The sequence below is a fragment of the Cheilinus undulatus genome, linkage group 17 (genome assembly GCF_018320785.1).
Source record: "Cheilinus undulatus linkage group 17, ASM1832078v1, whole genome shotgun sequence".
NCBI classification, from domain to species: domain Eukaryota; kingdom Metazoa; phylum Chordata; class Actinopteri; order Labriformes; family Labridae; genus Cheilinus; species Cheilinus undulatus.
The window spans coordinates 19,539,989-19,567,824 of NC_054881.1; the positions used below are offsets into that span (position 1 = coordinate 19,539,989).

Sequence of the window (27,836 nt, forward strand, 5' to 3'; positions counted from 1 at the left end):
GATGGCATTTAACAGCTGTTTTGGTTAAAACGGAAAGCAAATGCCAAATTTCAAGTTGTGTTGGGACACATCCAACCATTAACTTCAGACAAAATTACAATGTTAAATGATGCTGTTTCTTTTCTATTTTAACCTTTACTGCTCATCCTACAGTGATTAAAGGTGTGCATTTGTTTCTTTGCCACCTCAAAATACTAGTATGAAAGTTGATCTAACAGTGCAACAACTTTGAACAGGGAGAATGGCATTAATCCCTTTTCCACAGAGCACTCCTGCTTTTAGCACTATGTAACTTCCACAGTAGACCAGGCTCTCTTCTCACCAGTTTGCTACTGCAGCAAACTGAATATTTTAAAAGTATAACACTTAAAGGAAAATATGTTGAAATAAAAATCAGCAAAAAAAAAAAAAAAAAAAATTAAATTAGAAACAAAAAAGACAATGATTCAGCTAAGAAGGATATGTCGTGGGACTGTTGTAGCAGGAAGCTATGCTGCTATCAAGGAGACTACATTTTCTGATGTTGGCATTCACAATAAAAGCACTTGAGAAAAACAACTACTTTAGACTTTTATTGTGAAGGATTTGTCAGAAGTACCCAGTTTATCCCTAATTTATAGCTTTATCATGGTGTTTACAGACTGAAATCATGTGAGTCATGAGTTAAAACACCTTTTAACAGTCATGTAGATGGACTGACAGAGACACTTGCTTCATGTTGCTGTTATTACAGACATTAAACTTAGAGAGGAGAGAACCTTTTACCTCATTACTGTGCTTCAGTTTAATCACACTGACACAAATGGGTGACATTTGGGTTGTTATCTGACTTCAGTTTATGAGAAGTAGACTCAGACTGAGCTGTCTGTCACAAAGAACTCCGCTATGCTAGTGGCACCTTCTGTGTGTTTGTGGTGCGTCCACGGTCCAGCAAAATCCTTGGAACATGGATTGGTGATTTGCATCGGGTTGGTCAGTCAAATCCGATAATGCACCTGATCTGGCCAGTCTCAGGTTCCAGTTATCTTTATCAGTTCAGAACTCTACTTTTCTAGAAACCTGATTAAAAAAAAACAAAACGAAACATGTAGCCATGGGGAGCAGATCATTTTGTCATTTTTTTTCAGTTTAGCAGCTTCAAATATGTGTTCTAAGAATAACTGAGAGAAGAACAGGACTAGCTTTACATGTCAAGAAATAAGAAGTCAGCCTGCCAGGAACATGTCATATCTTGAGAAATTTTTCATTAAAAATTATAAAATTAGTTTAGCCTGTCAAATGTTTGTTTGTATGTTAAGTAACCCTTTTTAAAATCTCTTTATGCCTTTTAACTTTTCACTTTAGTTTTAAAATAATTTCACACTACCAAGAACCTGACAGTCTTACATATCACATGATAAACATGCATGATAAAATGCTATATACCTTAATCAAAATGTGCCTTATAGCAGTCCTCCTTTGGCTGAATGAGTATGAAAGATGCGATGTAAATTTTTGATTTTAGAGATTTTTAAATGAACAGTTTATGCAAATAATTATGGCAAGGAAATGCTATTTAGAAACAAACAACCATCTCTACAAACTCACACTTCAATAAGATAACCATTCAATGTGTTTATGAATGCTATAAAACTTTAGCGAAGTTGGAAACACAAGCTCCAGTAGTCAGTTTCAGTTTTTAACATTGTCTTGATGAAAGGCAACGGCCTTAAACCAGCTGCTTTGTTTCACATAGATATTTATGAAAGTTAAAGTATTCATGGTTTATTACTCAAAGGAAAGTATGATCAGATTTTCTTGTTACATATTTGCAAACTGATAATCTTTCCTGGTTTTTAAATGCACCTTTATCCTCTTCATTTTCCTTCCTCAACATTTATCCTCCCCTTTGTTCCCTAAACACTCCTGCTTTTCCTTTTTCCTCCTCCCTTACATTTTCTTCTTACCTGAGAGACAGTAGCTACTGACAGCAGTGTGAGCCACTAACTTCCTTTCTGCTCTTTCAATCCAAACATCTCCCGTAGTGTTTTCTGGCTCATTATGCTAAACGCTGCAGACTCACACCGCTGTGATCGGAGAATGCCTTTTCTCTCAGTTGGTAGTTTTTCTTTGTATTTCTGACTTTTTCTCTCTTTTTTCAGCCCAGAGTCTCTTCTTTTGATCCACCAGTTATTTTTATTCTTGTCTTTTTGTATGGCCTGTATTACCATATTTCTTCCTGCCAACCTATCTGGCCAGGATTTCTCTCTTTCTGTGTCTGAATCTCACCAGTCTTTTTCCCCTTCAGCACAATGGAGGAGATATCAAATGACATTCCTATCCTTCTCCATAAGACCACGATTTTCTTGTCCCTACCCTCTTATATGGCCTACAGGACATTTGACAGACAATATGCCCTCAGACATCACAACTATACCTTTAAAACACAGTGTGTTTTATACTAAAGAAGCTGTCTGCATATCTATGAACTTCTTCAAAAGATTATGTTTTTCAGAAAAATCAAGAAAAACACACAATTCAGGTTCTAATAGTTGGTGATGGACTGATCTAGCTCTTTAAGATTTAATACTGATACCTGTGCTTTGGTATCTGCAAATTCCAAAATCAATCTGATCTCAATTAGCCTGTCTGCTGATTTATCACACATTGTGAGCAATCAATCAGCTCAGTTTGTCTGGAGCCCAACATAGAAGCGATTCATTTAATACTGGCTTAAAAAACTATTTGAGGGTGTGTTTTAAGTGATTACTCGCTCATTTTAAGTTTTGGGCATTTACTCTCTGAGCCCAATTCTATTTTATTAACCACTGTATCTTGTCTGGACTTTTGCCTTAAAAAGCTTGTTAAACATCAACCCTGTGGTGCACAGTCAAGCAATAAACGTCCTTTTTTTCAGGACAACTGGGTCTTAAGAAAATGCAGGACTTACATTTTAAAAAAGATATGGGACTATAAAGACAAAGGAAAAGATAAACAAAAATTAAAACTCAAATATTTTCATGTATTACAGTAAACAATAATGACTAAGGGTTTTTTTGGCACAACCTTGTTCTCCCATCTCTTGGGGACCAAAAGTGACAAAACAAATCTTATGTAATATTCACAATTTTAATTAAAAAAGTCATTGCACTTTTGGGACTTTGAGTCATTATTCAAAGCAGTTCCTGCCTGCAGTGACACAGAGGGACACATCACAGCCTCTCTGTGTCTCTTTCTCTCCATCATGAGTCATTCAGGCTCTCTTTTCCAGTTTCTAAGAATGTGCTGTTTGGCAAAGCATGATGTGATGATGGAACAGCCAGCCAATTGGTTGTCACAGCCCAGTCCCAATGCGCTGTGGGATACAAACTGACAATATGGCGGAGAGCATTAGCCGCTTGCTGAAGGAATGATTGTAAAATGGATTGTAAAATAGTTTCATTTTATTGGTATTAGTTTTTATTTACATTGTGTTCTTTGTTTTCCATTTCAATTTAGTTTTTACTGCTTTTTTGATAGTTTTTTTATTTAGCAAATATGTTTCGTTTTAGTTTAGTTTTTGTTGGTTTTAATGTTATTTTTCTTGAGGTTTTTTTTTTTTTTCAGTTATTTGGAATTGTTATTCCAGGTGAGACCCAAAAAGGCCAGAAAAAATGATACAGTTTTAATAATAAATTCATTAAAGGCTTCAAACCAATTTACACTTCCCAGATTTGTCTTGTACATGCCCCTTATTTTTCTGGTCAGTTACGCTACTTCTGACAGTATCTTCATAATAAAAGTCTCTACATGTTATTTTGTGTGAGTGATTTTATTGTGGGTGGCCTCATCAGGAAATGTATTGTCAGTAGCAGCCTTGACAAACCTCAGCAGGAGAAAAATGAAAATTAAAACTACAGATGCAGTGACAAAGAAGTGAACACAGAGACTGATAAAATAATTTTTCTGTGATCTTATGCTTAGATGTGAGTTAATGACGCACCCTTAGTATGCAAACACTTACTAAATCTCTTTTAATTTCCTAATATCATGATAAGTTACCATTATTGTGAAGGGCAAAAGGAAACAGTGCTATAAATTTTAGACTATTTGCTAAGCTTTAGTTCTACAAAGTTTCCCTGTAGACTGAAGCAAAGAAAACTATGGAGCAGAAGGTATGTTAACATTATGGAGTGAAAAAGACCCATAATTGTATTTGTGTAAATGCAGTGGAGCATGCATTCATGTCATGTAAGCATTAATATCTACATTCAATTCTACATATGGGGACGTAATCCTGTGTTAAAGGATGGGAGGGGGCTGAAGTCTCTGAAGTCATGAAGCCAGAATAGCAGGGACTCTATTCTCTGGATTATATACTATCCTGTAACCCAGCATTAACCCCACAGATTGATGACTATGCTACGTCTGCCCTGAGGGGGATCACTCAGACCGTCTTCTCTAATGGTGCAAAAAGAAAAAAATGTAGAGTACCTCTCTCCATCACATCCGTCATTATCATCCTGTTTCTCCTTCTTCTTCTTTTCCCTCTTCTTCCCTCTGCTGTTCATCCCCCACACAAACTCCCTCACCTCCCCCAGGGAGGTGTCATCCCAGGATCCTGTGGTCTCCTAGCAGCTGATATAGCAGAACGAAGCGCTGCAGTCTGCCATTATACTCCTCAGCTGGAGGGAATGGTGACAATGAGGGCATATTTAGACCCACAATATCACTCTGATGGCGTGGAGTATGTTACAGGTGCGAGTGAGAAGATTAAATGCAAACCAGGAAGAGCAGTTTGGAGCCTTTTCAGCCTTTTAACAGGAAGACACATTTTTCATGGTTAAATATTTGAAATTTCTGCTCAAAGTCTTTAGAAGTGATTTTTATGTGCATGATGCAAACTCAGTGTAAAGCACAAAATGAGCAAACTGGTACAGTGACAAGAGGGCTCTTTGGTAAAAATATGCTGTAATCTACTGAAATATCACCAGGCTGTGCTTTGCTTTGGCAAATCACTTAAAAATGATTGCTTTAATTTCCTCAGTATTACAAATGCCTGTCTCATATTTATAACCTCTTTATTTCAGAATTAATCAACTCATTGGGTTCTCTCACACCATGTAGCAATGAATCTGGCCTTAGATTGATTTTATACAGTGTGGTTGAGTTTGATGTCTAACTAGGCTTACAAAGCAAGTCCCACAGAGAAATGCCAGAAGAAAACCTTTTATGTCTAGATTAGATAGAATGGCTATCATTCATCACTGATTTAAATGCTTGTGTTGCTGTTCACATGAAGCATAAACAAGCTGCTAGGGTAACAATGTGATTAGTCAGGTAAAAGAGCTGCCAGGTCACATGCCAAATGTCAGCCACTTGTATCTGTGCCATTAATGTGAAGCACAGTAAGAAGGTGAAAGATGTTTTCTCTCCTCCCGAAGTTTGATTTCTGTAATAAAAGCAACATGAAGCGAGTGTTCAATTTGCACAGCATCTCTATCATCCTGTCCCACAAGCTGGTTTGTCTCGCGGTGATGGCAGCATCATGCTGTGGGGATGCTTCTCAGCAGCTGGCCTTGGAAGGCTTGTAAAGGTAGAGGGTGAAATAGATGTGGCAAAATATAGGAAAATTATGGATGAAAATCTGCAAAAGAACTTCGGCTCGGGGGAAGATTTATTTTCATGTAAGACAATGATGCAAAGGATACAGCAAAAGCTACACAGAAATGGTTTAAAGACAACAAGGTGAATGTTCTGGAGTGGCTGAGCCAAAGCCCAGACCTCTATCCAATAGAGAATTTTTGGCTAAACTTCAAAAAGGCTTGACACCACATCCCTGTGCGACATTTCCCTTTAGAAACTTACAGTGTTGTAAGAGCGGCAACAAAAACAGCTGATTCAAGTGGCGTTTTCCAGTCATGGCGCCAAGTTCCTGCTGGGTCAAAAAGGTTTTATACTAAAATGAGTGCTGCCAGCTCTTTTTGCACTCTTCTGATATTAACAGATGTTGTCTTGACACGTGGTATCAAATAAAAATTAGAGTACTGATAATTCTGACAACCTTACATGGTTAGTAATGTAGCACTCCCAAGGATGCAGATTGACTTTCACTGTCAGTGGTGTGACACATGCGTGTCCCATTGCAACTGATTTCAGTCTCTCTGCTAACGAGCCCCTTTTCAACAATAAAAACTTTCTAGAACTTTCCAGAATCAAATTCTTACTTATGCCTCTCATATACTAGATGATTTTGAAAAGTAACATCTGACATCTTCCCGCATTTAAAGACGATATGTCAGAAACTCAGTTTTAGCAAGTTTCTGCAAAGACTGGGGATCTTGCAGACTCACTGACTGCAACAATACAGCTAGATTTCCTTTGAGACTATTTCCCATCATGCATTCGGTGGAAAATTATTCTGACTTTTGAGCAGAAAACCAAGTAAAGGAGGAACTGGTGTTGTGGAAAGAGCATGAATTTCTCTTGGATGTGTCCCTCCCTTTTGCACCAAGCTGGAGTAGAGGAGGAAAAAAGGTGGACAGAAACTGTTGCTGTCATGAAATCCAAGGAATAATGATGCTGTTCATACCCTCAGAGACGACTGGGATCTCATGAGCCACAATCCCCTGAGAGTAGGTTGCAATAGCATACTCACCAGAGATTTTGAGGGCCGCCACAATTTTTGTCAACCTTTTGCTGTATTGTGGCACAAAGATGGGGACACATCCAAGAGGCATCTTTGATCTCTCCACAGCTCCCCCAGTTTGTTTGACTTCTTTATCTCTATACTTGAAGATTGTTGTTGTTGACCATCATAAAGTCCTAAATCAAAATACAAAGGTGAGAAGAAGACAGCAGCTCAGATCAATCTTTCTGGCCACCTCATATCACAGAAGCATATCCCAACTCTAGCAGAATGCTCAAGATTTTATTCCAACTTTGAAAATTTGTCTTTGACTTGGAAATCAGAGACAGGCAATTAAAGGAAGATTCATAAATGCAGTCAAAACCTGACGTATGCTATACAGTGATATTGAAATCAAGGATGAAACTTAATTTGGACAAAACGCCCACCCTAGCCTTCTCACATGAAAAAAAAATCCAAGTCTTTGAGCGCAGTGACAACATCTGGGAAGGAAAAAATGTCACCAGACCTGAGCCGACACTTCTTCTTGATGTTTTAATCATGAACAGAGTGCAGGAAGAGGGAAGGCAAATGAAAAGAGATTTCAGCTTATGCTAATGATCCCAAGGTTGCCAGCTGCTGCAGAGCTGTACATCTCACTTCAACTAAATATCCTCCCATCAGTGTCGACTTTAGCAGCTAAAGCATGCAGTGGATGCCTCTGGTATACATCTCCAGAATGTCAGTGGTTGTGGAATATGCATCCATAAATTCAGGGCATCCATGCAGAGAAAAATAATAACCATAATCCTGGATCCTGGATTTTCTACCCTCCCCTAGGTCAATTTAATTAATCCTGATATGAAAAGAAATAGGCTAGTTAGTTGTGACACTGGTTGGCAGATCACTAAAGTCTTGATTGCACATTGTTTTTCCCAAATCACATCCATTTTTTTCCCCCAAAAGGATCTGATTTAACCTTGCAAAGCAGATGGATATGCCTATTTCCATGTGTCTCACTGGTGAATCCATCTTGCAAAGTTCCCATCTGAACTGTTTTGGCCCGGTTAGAAATTGACAGGACCAATCAGCACCGAGGGGTAGTACTTTCGGGGTGGGGCAGAGTCATGACATAAGCGAGCAGCAACAAGAGGCCGGTGCAATTATAGAGGAACACATTAGCGTGGATGCTGCTAAAGCACCAGTTTTTATCAGAACATGACGACATTTCTTCATTAAAAGAACAAAGAACACCACTGAGTTGTTTTCTTTTCAAAAACGACAAAAGTCGAGTACTGACATGTCTACAATTGCAATGGTTCGCATTATGCTGTTCTGTATGGAGTTTACGTCTTCGGTAGGGGCACAGCTTGGTAGTGGCTACGTCACGTGTTTTTTTGCTCTGATTGGCCTGTAAAGATGTGACAGACAGAGCATTCATCCAATCACCCTCCAAGTTTTTTTCAAATGCTCTGCCCTTTCCCAAACACTGTCTATGAGTGGTTTTCCAGATGGATGTGTGAGAAAAATCCATCTGGCATGGCAGGTTAGATCTGATTTGTTTGTAGACATAAATGTAATCATCAAGTACTACCTTTGTTTTCACCTTCGGATCTAATTTTAGATAGAGAAGCTGTGCAACTATCCAGCAGCAACTAGCTCACATCTAGCTCTTTAATTCCAAACTCATTCTCTTTTTAGTCTCCCTCCATGCCCTCTTTCTGACATATGAGTGGAAAATTTGTGGGTCATAAGAAGAAAATATGGCAGAAAATCAGGGCAAGATGTCATCTTGTAAAGCAGAAAGTGGGTGAGTGAAAAAAGAGCTCAATCGAAAAGATTTAACTGCAACAATCCATCAAAACAGCAATCAGAGGCACAATGCAATGGATCCCTTCACTCACCTGATTTGTGTAACTCAGGTATGCAAGACACTGCAGGCCCTGATAAAGACCTGAGTAGGTTGTAACACTTAGGCATTTTTTCAGATACATGGAGGGGCCAGCTCCGAAGATACCTGAGAGATGGGGCATGGGCCTGGCGAAAGCCTGGACGATGGTCATCAGGAGGCCAGAGCAGTACAGGACCAAGGTTGACACAGTGAACTTCTTTCACTTATCCAGGGCCAGTCTGCAGCGGTATTAGGCTGATGAGTCATTCCAAGGTATTCCCAGACCAGACAGGATATATTATCCTTCCTGCGCATTCTGGGTCTTCCCCAAGGTCTCCTCCCAGCCAGACATGCTGGAAGACCTCAAAGGGAGGCCCCAGGAGGTATCCTGATCAGATGTTTGAACTATCTCAACAGGCTCCTTTCAATGCAAAGAAGCAGCTTCTCACCCTCTCTAAGGCTGAGCCAAGCCACCATCTGGGGAAAACTCATTTTAATCTGCTTGTGTCCATGATCTCCTTCTCTGGTCAGTACCCAAAGGTTCATGACCATAGGCGAGGGTTGGGAGGAAGATTGAACAGTAGATCCAAAGCTTTGCCTTTAGGCCCCTTTTCACTTCAATGGTCAAGCACAACGCCCACAGTACTGCTCATGCTGCACCAATCTGCCTGTCAGTTCCAAGCGCCCTTTTACCCTCACTCGTGAACAAGACCTCAACACACGTGAACTCCTTCACCTGAGGAATAGACTCACTCCCTACCCAGAGGGAGCAGTCCGTTTTCTGGCAGTGAGCTGTGGCCTCTGACTTGTAGGTGCTGAGTTTCATCCTGGCCGCTTTGCACTTATCTGCAAACCATCCCAATGCCTGCTGAAGGTCCTCAGCTGAGGAAGCAAACAGAACCACTTCGTCTGCAAAAAGCAGACAGAATTCTAAGGTCCCTAAACTAAAAAAACCCTCCTTGCCCTGTCTGCACCTTGAGATCCTGTCCATGAAAATCACAAATTGAATCACAGATAAGGGGCATCCCTGGCAGAGGTGGAAAAGGTTGGCCTATCAATCCAGCATGTTTAAAAGTCTTTTCTAATGCTACAAGGGTTTTTAATATGTTAGATAAACACAAAATTAAATTCCAGTGAAACATCATTACGATTCAGGAAACATAAATATATCGAAACCTGTAAGGAACAATACAAATGTAAGATACCACTTTGACATGGTCCTGCATTGTCCACCTTCTCCTCTTCATCCTTTCAACAGATGTAACATCAATATATAGAAGTACAGCACAGAGTTGCATAGATTCTCCTTGTGATTGTTTCTTTTGCCCCGAGTCAGTTATTGGGGAGATTGTAGCAGCAGGATGTGTGGGCAGTTTCTCAGCATTATAATGTGGTAGTCTTCATTTCATGGCCCATGATTTCATCACATTTCCTCCATCTGTGTCATGTTCCTTCATTGAAGGAGGAGGGATAATGGTAAGGAGCTGGTTTTCAGGGTTTTGGGCTAGTTTTCAGGCTTATCTCCAGTGAAGAGCAATCTTAATGCTTCAGGATACCAAGACATTTTGAACAATGCTATGCTTCCAACTTTGTGGCAATGGTTTGGGGACCCTTTTCTGTTCCAACATGACTGTGTCCCACTGCACAAAATAAGGACTATAAAGACATGGTTTGCTGAGTTTGGTGTGGACGAAATTGACTGGCCTACACAGAGTCCTGATCTTAACCCAAGCACCTTTGGGATGAACAGGAACAGAAATTGCGAGCCAGGCCTTCTCGTCCAACATCAGTGCCTGACCTCATAAAGGCTCTACAGCATGAATGGGCACAAATCATCTGCTTGTTTCAAGTATTCTTTATCAGGCAACACATTCTTTTCATGCTTTCATCACTCCTGTAAAATGCTCAGCAAATTTAGCAATCCAATTGACATCACAGGCACTTTAAATTAAAGATGCATTAAAGAGCTCCACCTTCTGGCTGATCTCTTCTGGCTCCACAGTAACAAAAAAATGATGCTGTTTTACTGAAAAATTTTATGTACATTAACCATTGTTAATTTCCATCATGAAGCTCATAATATATTTTAATCACTCAAAAATTCTCTGTCATTTGAAGTCATATATTGGACTCACAGCAGGGGTTTAATAGTTTTAATCATTGGACTCTTTTCCTCTTCACTCACATCAACTTCAACCATGTCACACTACAGTAAACCTCTTCCCTGTGTTTGAGACAGAGCTCATTTACAATCGCATTAATTCGAAAACCTGCTGTTATGTCTTTTTATATAATGTGATCCTCTTTGATACATCTCAGCAGGAAACAGGGCTTATATTTCTGTGTATATTTCAGGCTGTTAATAAGGCAACAAAGAAGCAAAGGTAGCCTGCAACCTCTTTTTCTTAAATTTCCATCTTTTAAACAGTTCCCTTTTGCTAACTGTGCTGTGATACCTTTTGCTTTTTTCAACAATTATTATTGGTCACAACTTTCTCTTTCCCCTGCTAGCGTCTTCCAGTGCTGATGTACAGTTTGTAACTGAGCCCATCACAAGAGCACTATCACTGACTCAGTGCCAGCGCCTCTGCTTGATTCATATCTCTCTTTTCCCTGCCATTACCCCCGTCATATAATAACTTGGCAGAGATCCGGGGACAAGAATAAAACTAGGGACTAATTTCCAATCTTTCATTTCTTGCCAAAGTCCTTAAGTGAACTGCATCTGGGTCTAAACATAGAACAAGGACAGGTCGGCAGGGATTTCCATTTACCTGAATACGGCTGACTCAGCATCTTATTCTAATAGATCACACTGTGTCGGAAGCTTGTTTCATGGCTTAGAAGCACTACTTGATATCACTGGCACTTTATTTCATTTTATTTGCAATTTTTATTTTGAATATGCAAAAAAGTGATCATACAGTAAAGATAATGGACAAAGCAAGTTATGTTACCAAACACTGCAGGGGTGCAGACTGTGCGTAATACGGTAGACCTCACTGAAAAAGCTGCACAGCTTTTTCAATCAAAACAATACAACAGGAGCTTTTGAACTAATATTTTATTATTATGTTATTGCCCATTTTGTCCAAAACATTGACTTTATGGGGATTACTTCACTGTGCATTACTTTCTACTTCAACATCTCACTAGTTTAATCAGCTAGCTATGCAGCACTGACACAAGTGTGTTTACCATCCTCTGGCAGCTACATGCAAGCCTGCCAATGGGTAGGAGAGAAACAGAAACAGCGAAAATGCCTTGGCCTTGGGCATTTTTCCCTCCTTTTTTTTTTAGCTATTTTTCTAATTTCTTTGAAGAGGCAAAAAGGAAATAGGTCAGTTTCGTTTAGTTGCAGATTGATTTTTTTGAAAAAGTTACTAAATTGCAGATTACTTGCAAAACTAACGCTTTGCCTTGCTAGTTACAACAACAACAACAACAATCTGAGTACTCTAACGAATGATATTGTAATATGTTACCTCAAATATTGTCTCAGAAATCTAGCCTTCAGGCTCTACATTATCTAAGCCCTCTGTGCGGCTGCTCTGAACCTCCATATTCTAGTCCAACAAGTATAGCCAGTGTGCACCAATGTCTTATTTCATTTATATGTTCTTAAACAATAATGAAGGGGTTTTAAGGTAGTGTCATAGAGGTTATGGATTGCTACCAACTTTCCAGATGCTTTAAATGAGAAGTTAAAGCAATACATCTAAATTCATTAGGTTTTTATTTTTCATCTTTTTCTGTGATTTTGTGTCAAAGATGTTTGGGATCACTCGCATCTCTTTCTCTTTCTTTATTAGAGCATAGTGAGCCACACAGACAGGTGCACCTTGACCTTGTCAGTTCCCGTGCTGTCAGGGCTGTCATGGTGCCTGTCACATCCTTGTCAAAATAAAGCAGCATAGACAGACAGTAAGAGACTGTGGAAACACTCAGTCAGGACTGCTTTAATGATAGTGAATGTACTGTTCCCAGCTTGGGATTTGATATCACAGAGAGAGCGTGGAAGTTGTCAAGTCTTTTTCAGTGCATGTGTCCATGTCCCTCTGACTACCTTTAGGGACAAACTACGAATTTCTTTATCAAACACTGAAAGGCTACAAGTAGTGCTTGGTGATTAATGAGTTTTAATTTCATCTACGATTTTAGTTTTCCAAGGTAATTAAAACAAGTGCATTGTGATTAAATGATTTGTCTGCCTTATGTTCTCTTGGGGTCATTTTGTTCATAGGTTATGTTGTATATGGTAAATAGTTAACACCCTCCTTTTCTTTAAAGCACAGCATGTTCTGCCTCTCCCATTAAAACAGCTCTCACTTTAATATAAGTGAGGAGTGGAGGGAGCCATGAGACATGGAAGGAATATGACATGTGTAAATCTGCCGAGAGCAGGCCGTCCTCACAAACCGAGTGAATGTGCATGAAGTAGACTAGTGAGAGCGGCCACCAAGACACCATTGACTACTCTGAAGGAGTAACAAGCTTCAGCAGCTTAGATGAGCCAGGTTCTTACCTCTCAGCGCTTTATGGGAGTGTCAAAGAGTATGCCCGTGTTGAAGAACTCTTTGTTCTGGTGTTTTTTGGTCATCAGACAAGCTTTGTTTGATGGACACTAAACACTGCATGAACACCCCATCCCCACCGTGAAGCATACTGGTGGCAGCATCATGCTGTCTGGATGCTTCTCAGCAGCCAGACCTGGAAGGCTTGTAAAGGCAGAGGGTAAATTGAATGTAGCAGACATAGGATAATCCTGAAGGACAATCTTATTCAGTCTGCAAGAGAACTGTGGCTGTGGTGAAGATTTATTTCCCAGCAAGACAATGACCCGAAGCATACAGTGAAAGCTACACAGAAATGGTTTAAAGACAACAACGGGAATGTTCTGGAGTGGCTGTGTCAGAACCCCCTGACCTCAATCCAAAGAGAACTTGTGGCTGGACTAGAAAAGGGCTGTTCATGCCTGATCCCTGCGCAACCTGACAGACCTTGAGCAGTTTTGACTAAACTTACTGAGCTACAGTCACTCCAGACTTTGTTAATTTTGAGTTTTCTCACCATGAAATTGCATCTTGTCCTTCACAACCTGAAAGCAGACATGTAAATTATTCCCACACTGTACAGCTGGAGACCGTGTTTTGTTGTAGCCCATCAATAAGTCTGATAGATATCCTGTAAACTAAGGGCTTGATCTATTTTTCAGTGTATGGAAGCTGTAGGGAGCATGCTTGTTTTTGACTGAGAGAAAAATACTGATGAAATGATTAAAAACCAACTCAGCATGTAAGATAAAAACCACTGTGATGGAGATTGGGTACGGGTTGTTCATGTAGTCCAGCTCAATAATGTGTGTATGTGTATGTTTAGATTTTCAGTTTCTTAGAAAGATAGTAAAGGAAGAATTTGATCAAATCTGGTGTAAGACAGGTGTGGGGAAGCTTTTTTGAGAGGAGCTCTTATCAGTGCGGGACAAGTACTTAAAATGCACTTATATGAACAGCAGACTTTGGGCTCTAAGGCACATTTTGTTCTGTGACAGGAATGTTGTGACCACTTTTAGTGCTCTGACTCCTGTAGTCAAACTCCCTGATTGAATATCTCTAAAATTAGCCTGCAGGAAATTAATTAAGTGCCAAAAAAGAAGAAAAAACTGTACTAGAGAGATGAGGGCTTTAAATTTGTTCCAAAAAGAAAACAGAGATGATAAATTCTTTGTCTTCGAGCAGCTCTGTGAGGACCATTTGCACTCGGTGACACCAGAGCTGCTGCACAGCCTCTGTTGCTTGTCATGAAGGTTTCAGGACTGTTAGAAGCCACAGAGGTGATTCAGAATGGCTGTCTTCATCTCAGCAGGCTTTCCTTCCCATCAAAGAAAATTTCTATGTGTGTGTCTGTGGCAGCACTGTAAGCTGGGAGTGGGAGTATACTGTCAGAGCACAACTGTATGATGCATGACTGCAAATTATGTGGAAGCTCTTGCTTTTTCCTCACCGATCACTCAGAGCAGTCAGGCAGTGATGACTCATGGAAATAACAGAGGTGGAATAACGATATCAAGTGAACTCCTGTGAAAACATCAGACTCAGAGGATATAAGTCATTACCTAAAGTTTGCTTTCAAATATCAACAAAATGTGGGAAGAAACTTTCTTGTGCGTCATACTTTTACCTACAGCATGCAAGTTATCTTTCTTTAAGTAATGCCATGTAACTCTCTGTCTTACTTTCTACTGTATAATAGCATCTTTTGCAAGGGAAAATGAGCCCCTGTGCCTAGGCACAAATCTGGTTAAACAACTTATACCTGCATGTTAAGTTGACCAAAAAATGAAAATTTTAACACCATTTAAATCAAAATGACTTTCCCTCAGCTGCAAACTTCAAGCAACTGCAGCTACCACAAGCTTGCTGAGGATGCTGCTGGTAGGCAGAAACTGTCAACAGGCATGCAAGGGAATTTCAAAATAAAAGTGTAGCTGGAAAGTGACGGTGTAGATCAGTGTTTTGACTTTCAATTGATCTGATTGGATAATTAATCAATCTATTGATGTATCGATACACAGTGTAGGTACAAGATGTGTCTGGGCTGCCAGATCTGTCCGGGGGTCTGTGCCTTCATCCTGCACTTTAACGTCACAAACATTGTTGAGTATGGCAACTCCATGTAGACAAACCACAATTCAGCCGAGTTGATGATGGATTAATATTTTGATCTTTCATTTTAACATAGATACTGTTGTTTTTTTTAAATTTTGGTAAAGTTCTTATTACTTTTTTCTGTAAACAGTTATTTGTTTCATAAAGATCCTTTTATTGTAGGTAAAACTAATATTTAACTATTTAATACACCAGAACTGTGTGAAGGAAAGGTATTGCAGGTCTTTCCCTCCTGCAGCTGTTAGGCTCACAGCAGAAACTGCTCCAAATAATCTGTGCAATAAACCATATTCATATGTATGATCTGTACACGTCTATATATAATTAGATATGAATATATGTGTATACAGGTGTACATATATCCCCCAATCTGTAATATACTCAACATGTACATAACAGCTGTAAATAGTATTTATAATTTTTTTGATTTGTAAGTTACATTTCTGTATTTCCTATTTTCTATTTAATCATTGTACTAATTGAATGCTCTTTTTACTCCACTCTTGCTGCTGTAAATTTGGAATTTCCCCTTGCGGGAATAATAAAAGAATATCTTATCTTATCCTATTATCTTATCTTATCTTAATAGTAGTAACTTGATATTTGTAATGAAAAAATATAGGTTAATAAAAGCAAAATAAAACATTTTAATGTGTAATTTATTGCTTTTCATAAATACACAATTTTTTCTCTCTCAATTGTTAGAATATTGTTTAAGACATTAATCACAGATCATCTTTCTGATAAAAAGCAACAGCAAACAGCGAGTCATGGCCATTTCAGACACAGTAAATGTCACAGAATTAGAATAATTTATATAATTTCAAAATGATGTTTCTCACACCCTCAGCATCACCACCAAACATACAAAGCAGGTACAGAGAACGTCGAAGCATGAATAACATTACAACACTGAAGTTAGCTTTCAAAGTTAGCATCGTAGAAAGCTAACGGTATGCTATCCCACGGTGTGAGCTTCCAGCCAAAAAAAAAAAAGTGATACATCATCACAGCCAATCACAGTGTGCCACTTAATCAGCATGAGCTGGCAGTAAACTTTAACCATGGTTGCTGGTGATGACAGTTTAGACGGGGAGTTTGACTGGGATTGTGGGTTTGAACTGGCAGAAAATGTAAAAAGGTTTTTCTCCAAAGTGGAAGCACAGATGGCTTAATGATTCAGTTGCCCCCTATTCACAGAGCCTAAAATCTTCCAGTATGGCAGCCCTGGTTCAAATCCAACTTGTGGCTCCTTCCCCACATGTCATTCCACACTCTCTCCCTCTCGCTCTCTGATTTCCTACACTCTTAACTGTCCTGTCCTTTTCAAAGAAAGGCAAAATAGAACAAAATCAGAAATGAATATTTGTTTCCAAAATGTATTCATTTAAGTAGCATACATATGTAAGACATTTGAGTTAATTTAATATGTCAGCATGTCTGAACAGGCAGGGTTCCTTTTCAAAACGAAAACTTTTATTTTGCGAGGACTATAGCAGATTTTTATAATTCCTTTAGGTTAACCATTTTAATATCTCTGTAGAAATGCATACTTAGCTTATTACACAAATGTCTTCATTCTAATCTTGCATTTTTTTCTGTCTTTTATCATATTTTAAACATATGAGGCCATTAAAAAAGACCTTGCTAAAGGCTCTGAAATGCATCAGCACTTTTATAATGAATTAAGTTAATTTAGCTGGTGGCCTTGATTGCCATATGCTCTGTATTCATGTCCATATTGTGCACACAGCATGATTTAATCTTATTGCAAGGCTCTAGATGCAGCACACTCAGAGGTGGGGGGAACCAATCAGCCCACGCATTTAAATTACACGCATTTACTGTATACCACATGCTCTTGAAAAGAGAAATGAGTATATTAAAAAATGAGGGCTGGGAGCATGTCCATATGAAGTATCTCAGAATATTTTAGACCTTAAGATACAGAAACCTTTACACTTAAAACTGATTTTTCTCTCTCTGAAGATATTTGAAGATGCAAAAAAGAAAAATGGTGTATGGCATTAAAGATACAAAAAATAAGCAAAATGCCTAAAGGGATGGAATTATTTTGATGTTTTCAACACATCTGATTGCAAGATCAAACTGCACTCAAGATGAATCCCAAGGACTTAAGGAACATCTGCAGACTCGCACACCTTTATATATAGTGTAGATTGAATGTAGAGAGGATCCCTGATGTGTTTCCTTGGCGATGCCAGAGGCTGTATGTAATATAAAGCGCAGGATCACACCCTCCATCTTAAAGTGACATATGATAAATTGAACTGATGGATGTCCTTTCATTCTGCCTTTAGGCAGTAATGCAAGTCTGTTTATCTTCTCTTTTGTCTTTTCTTTCCTTGATTATCTCTTGATCAGACCGCACTGTGATTTATTTATCATGAAAGGTTTCACCGCCTGCATAATGCCTAGAGGTGATTGATAAGGATCAGCCAATCAAAGATGTTCATGATCAGGAATTTAAACAAATATGGTGTTCTTTGATTAAGGCCTCAAGAAATAAAATAGACATTCCCCAAGTTTTTGTTCATGATTTCCAATTTCTGTTAAATTATGTGCTGCTTCTACAAACTTTGGTGTGTGCTGCTCAAAATTTAAGTTGCTGTTAAAGCAGATGCCCAGATTTTTTATAGCTGTTTGACATTGTCCAATATGGAACCAGCAGATGGCAGTTTTCTAGAGTTATTTACTGCTGTCTAATTAAAAGGATCTCTGTTTTATATGTTTGTATTTCTTTGCCTTTTGTGTTAATTGTATTAAATGCATCAAGATATAATTCATTTAAAAGCATATTTAGGGGTTACAACCCCCTTATCCCTGTCAAATAAATCTGTGATGGTATTATAAAGTCATGTCTGAGCATAAGATTACAAAAAATGGTTTTATATCCTTCTGCTTTTACTTTTTTATAACTGAAACTGAAGTTCTAAGTCTCACGCGGTTGCTGAGGTGTGCCAGGCTCTGCTAGTGAAAACACCACATTTTTTGTTGTGGGCCTTCACAATAAAACCAGTTTGGGAAAACCTAACTACAGACTTTTATTGCTAAGGATTTGTCAGTGGTACCATGTTTATAAATACTTTAGCAGCAGTAGCAACAGGTTTATGCTACTACAATGTGCAACTGCTTCTCCGTCCACGCCTGCTTCTTTGAATCATCATGGACTAAAACAAGAAAGTCATTAATTCAAGCACATCTTCAAACAGTCATTTAAGCTGTTGTAATATGAGTGCCTGTAGTACTGTGCTAAAGACAAACTGTCTTGAGCCCAGCTTGTGTAAAAGCAGGCCGATGGAGATGCTATGCAAAACAAACAGTCGCTTCATGTTGCTGTTATTACAGACATCAAATTTCATGAGTGAGGAGCACATCCTTTACCTTATCACTGTGCTTCACAATGATCACATGGACACAAATGGGTGATTTTTATGGCTGCTCTTTTAGTGTCAGAAATGTGCTCATGGCTGGACTCAGGCTGAGCTGCTAACTGTCACAAATTACTTTGTTTTGCCAAAGGCAACAAAGTTTATGCCTTGTGTGCACCACAACACAACAGGAGCATTTAACCCTGTGAGACAGCATTGCACAATTTTTTTCTGCATTCACTACAGCTAAGACAAAAAGTTAGAATAAAAACTTTTAGGCCTTTTTATGATCATGTTTATATCCACAATAAACAGAAATATCTTGCATAAACCTTTTTCTAAACACAATAACAAGTGGCATTAAATCAGATTGTGTGTGCTTGATTTTGCTGAGCTTTTTTAACCTCTTAAATCAGATGAAAAGCCTGCAGCTCTTGTGCAGCTCCCCCATTAACACCATTCTATGTTACAGAATCTAGGAAACATTTGCACAAGCTTAACTGAACTCAGCTTTTCTGCCTGAGCAATCAGCTGAAGAGTTAAGGCTGTGTCAACAGGAGAGAAGAGTCACTGCTCACCAGCTGACTGAGACTGAGAGATGATGCAACAGAGTGCATTTCCACTTTATTTCCTCCTCCATGTCAGGCAGGAAGGGTTCCCCAGAGAGAGAAATCAGATTTCTGTTTTTATGCAAAGACAAAACAGAACAGCATGTTGCCTTACTCTGAGCACAGATACCAAAATGGCTAGTTTATTTTTCACTGATTGTTAGAAACAGTGGCATTTTAAACCTATTTTTGACTTCACTGAGGAAACATAAGCTGTCAACACAATTTTGGGTGATAAAATGTTCTCCATCTTATTTCCTTTTCATTCCGTAACAACTTCCTTTTTTCTGATTAACTTCATGTCATAATTTTCATCAACCTAAAGTTCTTAATTTCTCTCTCATATTGCATTGTATCCCATCATGTTGTGGCCTATTGTATCAAGTCATTTTGAGTCTCCTGTGTTGTATAGTAGTGTATCATATTGATCTGGATTGATTAACCAATCTTAACTTCAAGGGTCTGAGTGCATCAGTACGTGGACCAATGTAACATTAAAGGTGCAGTGTCTAATATTGGGAATATTAGCCACATATAACCCCCAATTTCCATATACAGCTTGCGCACCACGGAACGCCGGTGAATCGTACTGCGGAGCACTTCGCTCTCTCTCTAGTCTATCAGAGCATTTCCATAGCCAGCGCTCTACACTGTAAAAAGCAACATCCATTTTACTCATAAACATTGAGTTGAAATTACTCAGTTCTTCTTAACCTGTTCTAAATACTTATTATAAACAAGTTAATTGTACTTCTTGGCCATAACAGCAAAAGGGCTTGATTTACTTAAGTTTACTTAATTTAAAAAAATTAAGTAAAAAGGGGGTATAATTAAGTTGTGTTAACTTAAAAATCCAAAACAGCGATTTGAACTCTATTTTTATGAGCTGATAGAACTTATTTCAGTTTTAAGTGAACAGTACTCAAACAATTTAAGTATTTTTTGTTATAACTCATATTATTTGAGTTGTGGCAAATCTGCAGTTTTCCCAGAATGCCTTTGGGAACTAAACCTTTATGCACTCTGTTTGCTGCAGCTGTCTTTGCCAGGACACTTTTGAAAAAGAGATTTTTAATCTCAATGAGGTCTTCTCCTGGTTAAAAAAAGGTGAAATAAGATAAATAAATAAAATGCACCACAAGTGAAGTTGCTGTCTCAATTAAAGATGTCCCGCCCATAGTGGGCACTAATAATGTTATCAGCATCAGTGAAAGTTGTATGGCACACTGTCATTGATGAAGTGGGTCGCCAACAGCCATTGTTACAAATGGTGGTACAAGATAGTCCACCTTAGGTGAACTGGTGACTTACAAAACTTTTGTTGTAGCTGATGTTCTCAGGTAATCAGTTATCTAAGATATTTTGAGTGCTATTAACTTATCAGTGTTTACAATGCACTAAAAGTGTTAAGTATTACACACACAAAGTAGATGATTTAGGCTAAGTCCTGCAAACTTAAATTAACATTTGAATCTCAGTTGTGAAAACTTAAAATAATTGATTTTAAACTAGTAGTGAATACTTAAATAGTTCAAGTAGAACAACTACTGCACACTACTAACAAACAACTTTTTTTAACTCACAGAAGTCAAGTGTAGTTTACTTGTTATTTTTGAGGCAACGACTTTCTGTAATTTTTTTAAGTAAGCTCAACTAATTTTTTCTTACAGTGTAGACCGGCAGTGGTGCGTGCCTGGAGCAGCACTTCACTCTGCTTTGTTTCAGATACGCTGCAGGTCTATTTCAGCGCTGGCCGCTGCCAAACCTGATAAATTCACTGTCGTTCAGAAAGCACCAACCGTGGAAGTCACAAGCGTAGAACATCCGGTACTTTCAAAATAAAACACAATGCATGGACTCCCAATCGTAAATCATCACTATATCAACATACGTCTCATCCTGCAGCGAGAGCAAAGGGTCACTGAAAGGTCAGTTGGTCACAGAGTTACAATGACGCCATTGATGGGGAAAAGTTAACTTTTGGGGATATTTAGCCAAAGAACTTTGCATAAAACCACAGATCCTTTAAGCAAACATTGACCATTTAACTTCCTAATGTACTCACTCAATGGACAAAGCAATAATATCATGGACTTATACTGGAAAGGATGATAAATTAGCTCCAAAAGGTAAACTAGTCTGCTGTTGACATGCTATTCCTGCATGAACTCGCAGTTCTCCCGTGATCTCTTCCTGCTGATCATGGCTTGCGCGCTGCGGCACTGCTCTCTAGACTCGCTTCCAGTGGACGAGGTCGCTCGCCTTTCGGTCGGAGCAAGCCCACGGCGCTTTGTTGCGTGGCACACACGCTGTATATGGAAATTTGGGGTAACAGTCTGATTCTTGACTGCAATGCTCACTTTTAATAACTGTGACAACCAGTGGAATTTAAAAAATTATATATCTGTTATTTCAGTGGTACTGCAGAAACATGCAGGATCTAAAAACCCAAGATGGCGAAATCCATGGCAGGGATCCTCCCTTTGTATGAATAAAAGGCTTATTCTAAGACAGATAATTAAAACCACTTTATATATTCATGTGATTAAACTCTTATTTATATAGGGATACTAAAAAAATATTGTGTTTCATTTTCACCTGGTTTGTCTAGCCAAATGGGCTAAATATTACACACTGCACCTTTAATTAGTCTATGCACTGGTTTTAACAAGGCTCTGCTGCTTGTTATCAAAGCTTGTTTCCTGTTGTTTTAGCTCAGCATCTCTAATCTTGTGCAACCTGCAGGGAACATTTTTACCTATAACATGAGTTATGTTAGCCGCAGGTACACCAGTTAGCTGGATGTGTTGCACTGCTCACCGCCGAATCAAGTCATGTGGACTTAATATGATTTCAGTACATTCAGTACAACGGCAGCATTTCACCTGTTGAGACAGCAGAGCTAAAGCTTAGCTATGCTAACACTAAGCATAGCACAATGGTCTGACGTCGCAACCGAATCAGATCGCACTGAACCATATTGTTCTGTATTTTAATAAATTGTCAGCGAATCAAACTGTAGCCTGTAAATCAAGCTTGAGATCTCTGGCTGTGCCATTCCAAAACTTTAATCTTCTTCTGGTAAAGCCTTTTTTTTGTTGTTGCTTTGGATGCATGCTTTGGGTCATTGACGGGCTGAAAAATAAACTTCCTCTCCATCTTCAGCTTTCTAGAAGAAGCCTGGAGGTTTTGTGCCAACACTGACTGATATTTGGGACTGTTCATAATTCCCTCCACTTTGAGTAAGGCTCCAGTTCCAACTGGAAAAAAAGCCCAAACGCATGATGCTGCCACCACAATGCTGCACTGTGGATATGGTGTTCTTTTGGTGATGTGCAGCGTTATTTTTGCACCACACATACTTTTTGCAATTATGGCCAAAAAGTTCAACCTTGTTTTCATCAGAACATTTTTCCACATACTTTTAGGTGAATTCAAATTTGTTTTTGCACATTTTTTTTGGATGTTTTTCTTTGTAAGAAAAGTCTTGCCACCCTACCCCATAGCCATATGAAGAAGATGGGAGATTGTTTCCACATTTACTACACAGCTAGTACTTGCCAGAAATTTCTGCAGCTCCTTTAATGTTGCTGTAGGCATCTTGGAAGCCTCCCTGACTAGTCTTTTTGTCTTTCATCAATTTTGGAGGGACATCCAGTTCTTGGTATGTCACTATCACTTGATGATGACTGTCTTCACTATGTTCCCAGTATATCTAATGCCTTGGAAGTTCTTTTGTATCTTTCTCCAGAATGATGCCTTTTAAAATTAGATCCCTCTGATGCTTTGGAAGTTCTCAGTTGATCTTTTTTTTTACATAACAAAAACCTGGCATTTTAACAGGGGTGTGTAGACTTTTTTATATCCACTGTAAATATTATTGGCTAAATCTGTCTCTTTCTGTTGGACAGGAATTATGTCAACTCCCAAAAGAAAGCAAATAAGCAAACATCCCAAAAAGTTGGACTTAATCTACAGATTTAACTCTCATGATTTTGGGGTTAGGTAAGAGAATGAAACTACATTAGAGAGAAAAAGGGCGGGCTGTAGAGAGAGAGAGAAACTTGAGTGATGAGCTGATGAAACAGAGATGAGATTTTGGGCAGGTTAAAAAAAGAGATGATGCAGAGCAACAAGCCAAGCCTCTGCCTGCCATTTATCGCTGTGAGTGGGCTGCTGCTTCCCTGACAGCCGAGAGAAAGAGGGAGGGTGTGCTACTGTGTGCGTTCATCTCACATTCTGGGATGCATAATACAGATTTCCTGCCCGCTGAATCAGCCGCCCTGAACCTCCCATCACAATTACAGCCAGCATGTGGCAGGGCTCCGACACTGGCGTCTGCAAAATGTCACTGTGCTTCACACAGCCCATCAGTCGGCAGGTCTGTCCCTCGCTAACAGGCCGCTGTGTGGGAGCGCTCCCAGACACAGAGGATGCTGACTCCCTGAACCTCCCAGTGGGAAACAGGCAGGATTATTAGTCCTGAAACAGCCCAGTCTGTGTTACAGTTACTTTGGGATAAAATACACCACAACATATCCACCCTATTCAGTAGAGTTGGTTTCATTAACAAATACAGGCCTGATTTGGAGTTTTTAATATTATGGATCAAATAATCTAGCAGTTTTGCTTCTTTTTTTAATGTATTTACTGTATCTGGCAGCACAGGGGCAACATAATGGGAAAAAAAAATCCATGAAGGATTTAAATCTAAGTTGCAACTGCAAAACCATGCACAAAAACCAAATGCATGGCAGCTTGAACACTGCTGACGCACCATTTCTTGCTGGTCAGGTTGTGTCTAAAGGGTTGTTCTGCTGCCTTCTGAGGCTGCCACCAAGGCTGATGTTCACTATGGGACTGAATAACGAAGGAAAAGCAAAGTTATGGGCCATTAAACCAAAACAACATACTAGGGAACACTAAAACAAACACCCGAAGGGGACAAGCTGAGTGCTATAATTCCTTGAGGGTTTGTCACTTTGAGCAGGCTTTTTAACATTACACACAGCCATTTGAGGATCATTTATTTGTACACATTTGTAAGGAAAAAACAAAGATTTTTGTAAAACTGTTGGAGAAAAAAATGTCCCACCACTTAAGCCTTCAGACAAACAGCTACAGCACATTGGCTTGCAGCCATATCAGCCACACCCCTATTAAGTGTAACTCTTCTTTGACTGATGATGTCACACAGCAGTGGAAAATGCTGGGGGGCAAAAAGTGATTTCTGCATGGAAAAACGCTTCCAAAAGACCATGTTTTGAGCTGTTCATGATTATACAAAGCATTCAAAATGAAAATAGAAATAAAACATAGCATATAAAACAAAAACATTCTTAATTTTCAAGCTACTTGACCCTGAAGTAGGGAAACATTCAGGCAGAAACAAAAAGATTTGGCACTGTGAGAAGCCAGGGAACAAAGTTGACTGACAAAACACAGTCATATCACAAGTATGGCACAAATATGACTCTGCTCGAGTCTGCAGACTGTTGTTCACAAACTGTTTGCATGTGGAGCATATGCATGTTGGTCATTTGTTAACACAGAGCCAGAGCCAGCTTGGCATCAGACTTCCAGCCTACTGTTTCATGAAGCATGAAACATGTTAAAATGTGTCCAGTATTTACTCTTATACAGCTTCTTGCTTAATTCTCTCTTAGCTTTTTCTGTCTTCCATCTCCTGGCCTCAGTTATTGTTATTATTCAAACAGTACCAAGACCATGCTACCCAGGCTACCTCCTTTTAGGGGAGGCTTGGTGCGGGAACAAGTGCTGTTAAGCCATTCATATTTTTTGTGTGAGAAGCACTTTCAAAGCTACATAGGGAACTCTGCTGAAATTCGTCAGATGCCACGACTTCAAAAACACTACCAAAAAACCTGGAATAGTAGACCTCTAGGGTCTTTTTTTTTTTTTTTTTTTAAGTTTCCTAAGGAAGGAGGTTCAAACTTTCCTCTTTCTTTACAGTTTCTATTTCATCCAACAAATCACAACGTGCAGTTTCTGTACAGCTGCATTTCTCATGTAATATCATCTGTTTGCATTGTATCATCTGAGGCGTGTTCTCAGTCAAACCAGCATTACACTTTATTTCCTTAATGCTGTACTAACCATTTTCTTTAAAAATATACAATTATGGCATGAAAGTGAGAAAAGTGGTTAAAAAGTAGTGCCAAACCTTGCAGATCTGTTCTGCTACCAGCATGTTCTGAGCAATGTAGTGACTACTAGAGATGCACAATGAGGTGAACTTTTGAGAGGGATCTGTTTGCAAACTTTGCATTTCTATTACAGACTAAGAAACGTTTCATAAATAAAACAAAAAAAGATCGTAGGTCTAATTCATGATTAAGTTAGGTATAGAACCATTTTAGAGCTACAGTAGATACATGGATGGTGGCTTGCTTTAGCTTCGTTAGCTTTAGCTAAAGCTAATATAGCTATGCTAGCTATGTAATTAAGCAAACAGATGTAATTAGCTAAAGCTAATGTAGCTATGTAGGTAATGTTTCTACGTAGCTTAAATTGCTGCTTTGTGAGTTTAGTGTTTTGTTAGCTATGTAGCTACATTATCTATAGCTTTTTAAGCTTTAGCAAACATAGCTGAAGCTAAATTAGCTACACAGAGATATATCTTACACAGCTCCTTATGAGCGTAGTTCAACTATCTAATTTATGTAGCTTACACAGCTAATGAAGCTATGTAAGCTATGCTTGCTGCGTTGAAGCTTTTTTCCTGAAAGCAGACTGTTTACTTGGCTGAATAGCTAGGTTTGCAGGTCAGGTTTTTAACTTTAACTTTTTGGTATCCAAACCATCACTGCAACCCTTTCCCTTACCCTAAAGAGAAGTTTAATCTGATTTAATCTTTAATCTGATATTGTTTTGAAGGTTTTAGTGTGTATTTCTGTTCTGAGGTATATGGCGTCTCAGATAAACGGTCTGTGAGAGTGGCAGTCAGAGATGAGCGGTCTGCGGTCAGACTGTCTTGGAATTTTCAGACGTATCGTATAATATCTAATCGTTTCATCTGCATGCAGTTTCAGTATTGTCGTTGCATGGCTCAGCACTTTAAACGGGTAAATTGGTTGCATTGGTATATAAGCTGCAGCAATTTTTTAATGTTATAACAGATACTAAAAGTGCAGCTTATACATTGGATTGTAAGGGTTTTTTAAGTGGAAAACGCAGTATTGTTGCCTTAATGAGGATATTTTTAACATGTTGCCTCCAAATTTGTTATAAAAGACTTTTAAACTTCCTCCAAAATCAGTGTTGGACCTCAGAGCTAATCCCTGAGAGGGAAAGTTTTCCTGAAAGGGTGTAGGTCATGATAACAGCAGATGATTAAAGATTGCTATCACAGATGAATGTGATTCTCAGGTGTCCACATACCTTGTTTGGCTTTCCACATTAGTGCAGACAACCAGCTAATAGTCAGCATAGATCAAAACCATGGGTGAATGTGCAGGTGAGTGGGTTGTGTACTCCTGCTTGCAGTGGTGGTCATTAGCCAGCAAAAAGCACAGCAGTTAGCTGTCTGTCTGTGCAGGTGTCTCTGTGTATGTGCACACTCTGCACTTCATTTAAAGGGGTCAGTCATTAAACCTTAGTGGAATCGTCTCACCTCTTTGTCAGTGGACGATTTATTTGAATTGGATGCTTTTGAGGAGTTGCTCATGATGAATTAAACATTTGTTTGGCCTTGATACGAGACTGGAGTTTTGTTATTTGATGGAGGAGTTGTTTTGTAGACAGAGGTCCCTTTTTAATTACTTTTTTAAACTGGAAGTTGCCAGTTGTTTTATAATGAGGCAAGTTGGTAAACATTATTTTAACTAGGAAAGTTTGTTAAAAACAGATTGTTATTTCAGTGGTGGATGGCAAATGGGAGAATAGGATGTTTTTGTATACTTTAGAACTAACTCAATTCCATCTATTTTAGATGTGTTTATTAACCTTTCCTTTAATATAAACAGATACTTTAAGCATACAGCATACATTAAATTACCTGGCAGTGAAGGAGTTAACTTGTGCCTCTCAATGATTGAGAGAAGGTTTTGTACTGGTTTTTGTTTTTCACTTGTTCTTTTTAAGGGCTGTTTGCAAATGACGTTAAACACAGCAGACAATTCTAAATGGGGGACAGGAGAAGTGAGAAGCATGGTCAAAATGGAAAAAAAAGAAAAACTACCCCTGTCAGTGTTAGTCAGTGTTTGGCACTATAAACCCTGATATTGCTTGTATTTCCACATCCCATGTCCGTCCTGCCTTGCTCATTCTGATGGGAAATCTGCGTCTTTTTAAAGATCCAGATCATTTGGCTCAACTCAGTAATAAGAGCAAGCCTTTTGGCTCTTCACATGAAACCTATTTTGCTTTTTTAATGTATCAAATAGCAACAAAAATGGAAGAAGGAAAAACATTCTTTAACATGAGCTAGTTCCTGTGGCCAGCCACAGGAATGATCATAAGATTAGTTTTCTCAATAGCACATCACCCTTTCAAAGTAAAATTTGCAGCAAAAAAAGGATGAAAAGCTGTTTCAGGGGTGCAGCTAGCCTTGGCTCAGAACAAGACTCCTCAAGAGTGTTGTCTTCCTTCATCAGGCTAGAGGTCCAGTTGGAAGTCAGCAGGACAAAGTAATGTGTGATCGCCTCCACGCCAGGTTAACAAGTTAACTTT

General features: G+C 38.9%; 1 protein-coding gene across 3 annotated transcripts in view; it reads left to right on the forward strand.

Annotated features, from left to right (window-relative positions):
* cacna1bb (calcium channel, voltage-dependent, N type, alpha 1B subunit, b) overlaps nt 1-27,836 on the forward strand; it is a 245,563-nt gene that overhangs the window by 97,926 nt on the left and 119,801 nt on the right. The gene's annotated exons all lie outside the window — the stretch shown is intronic.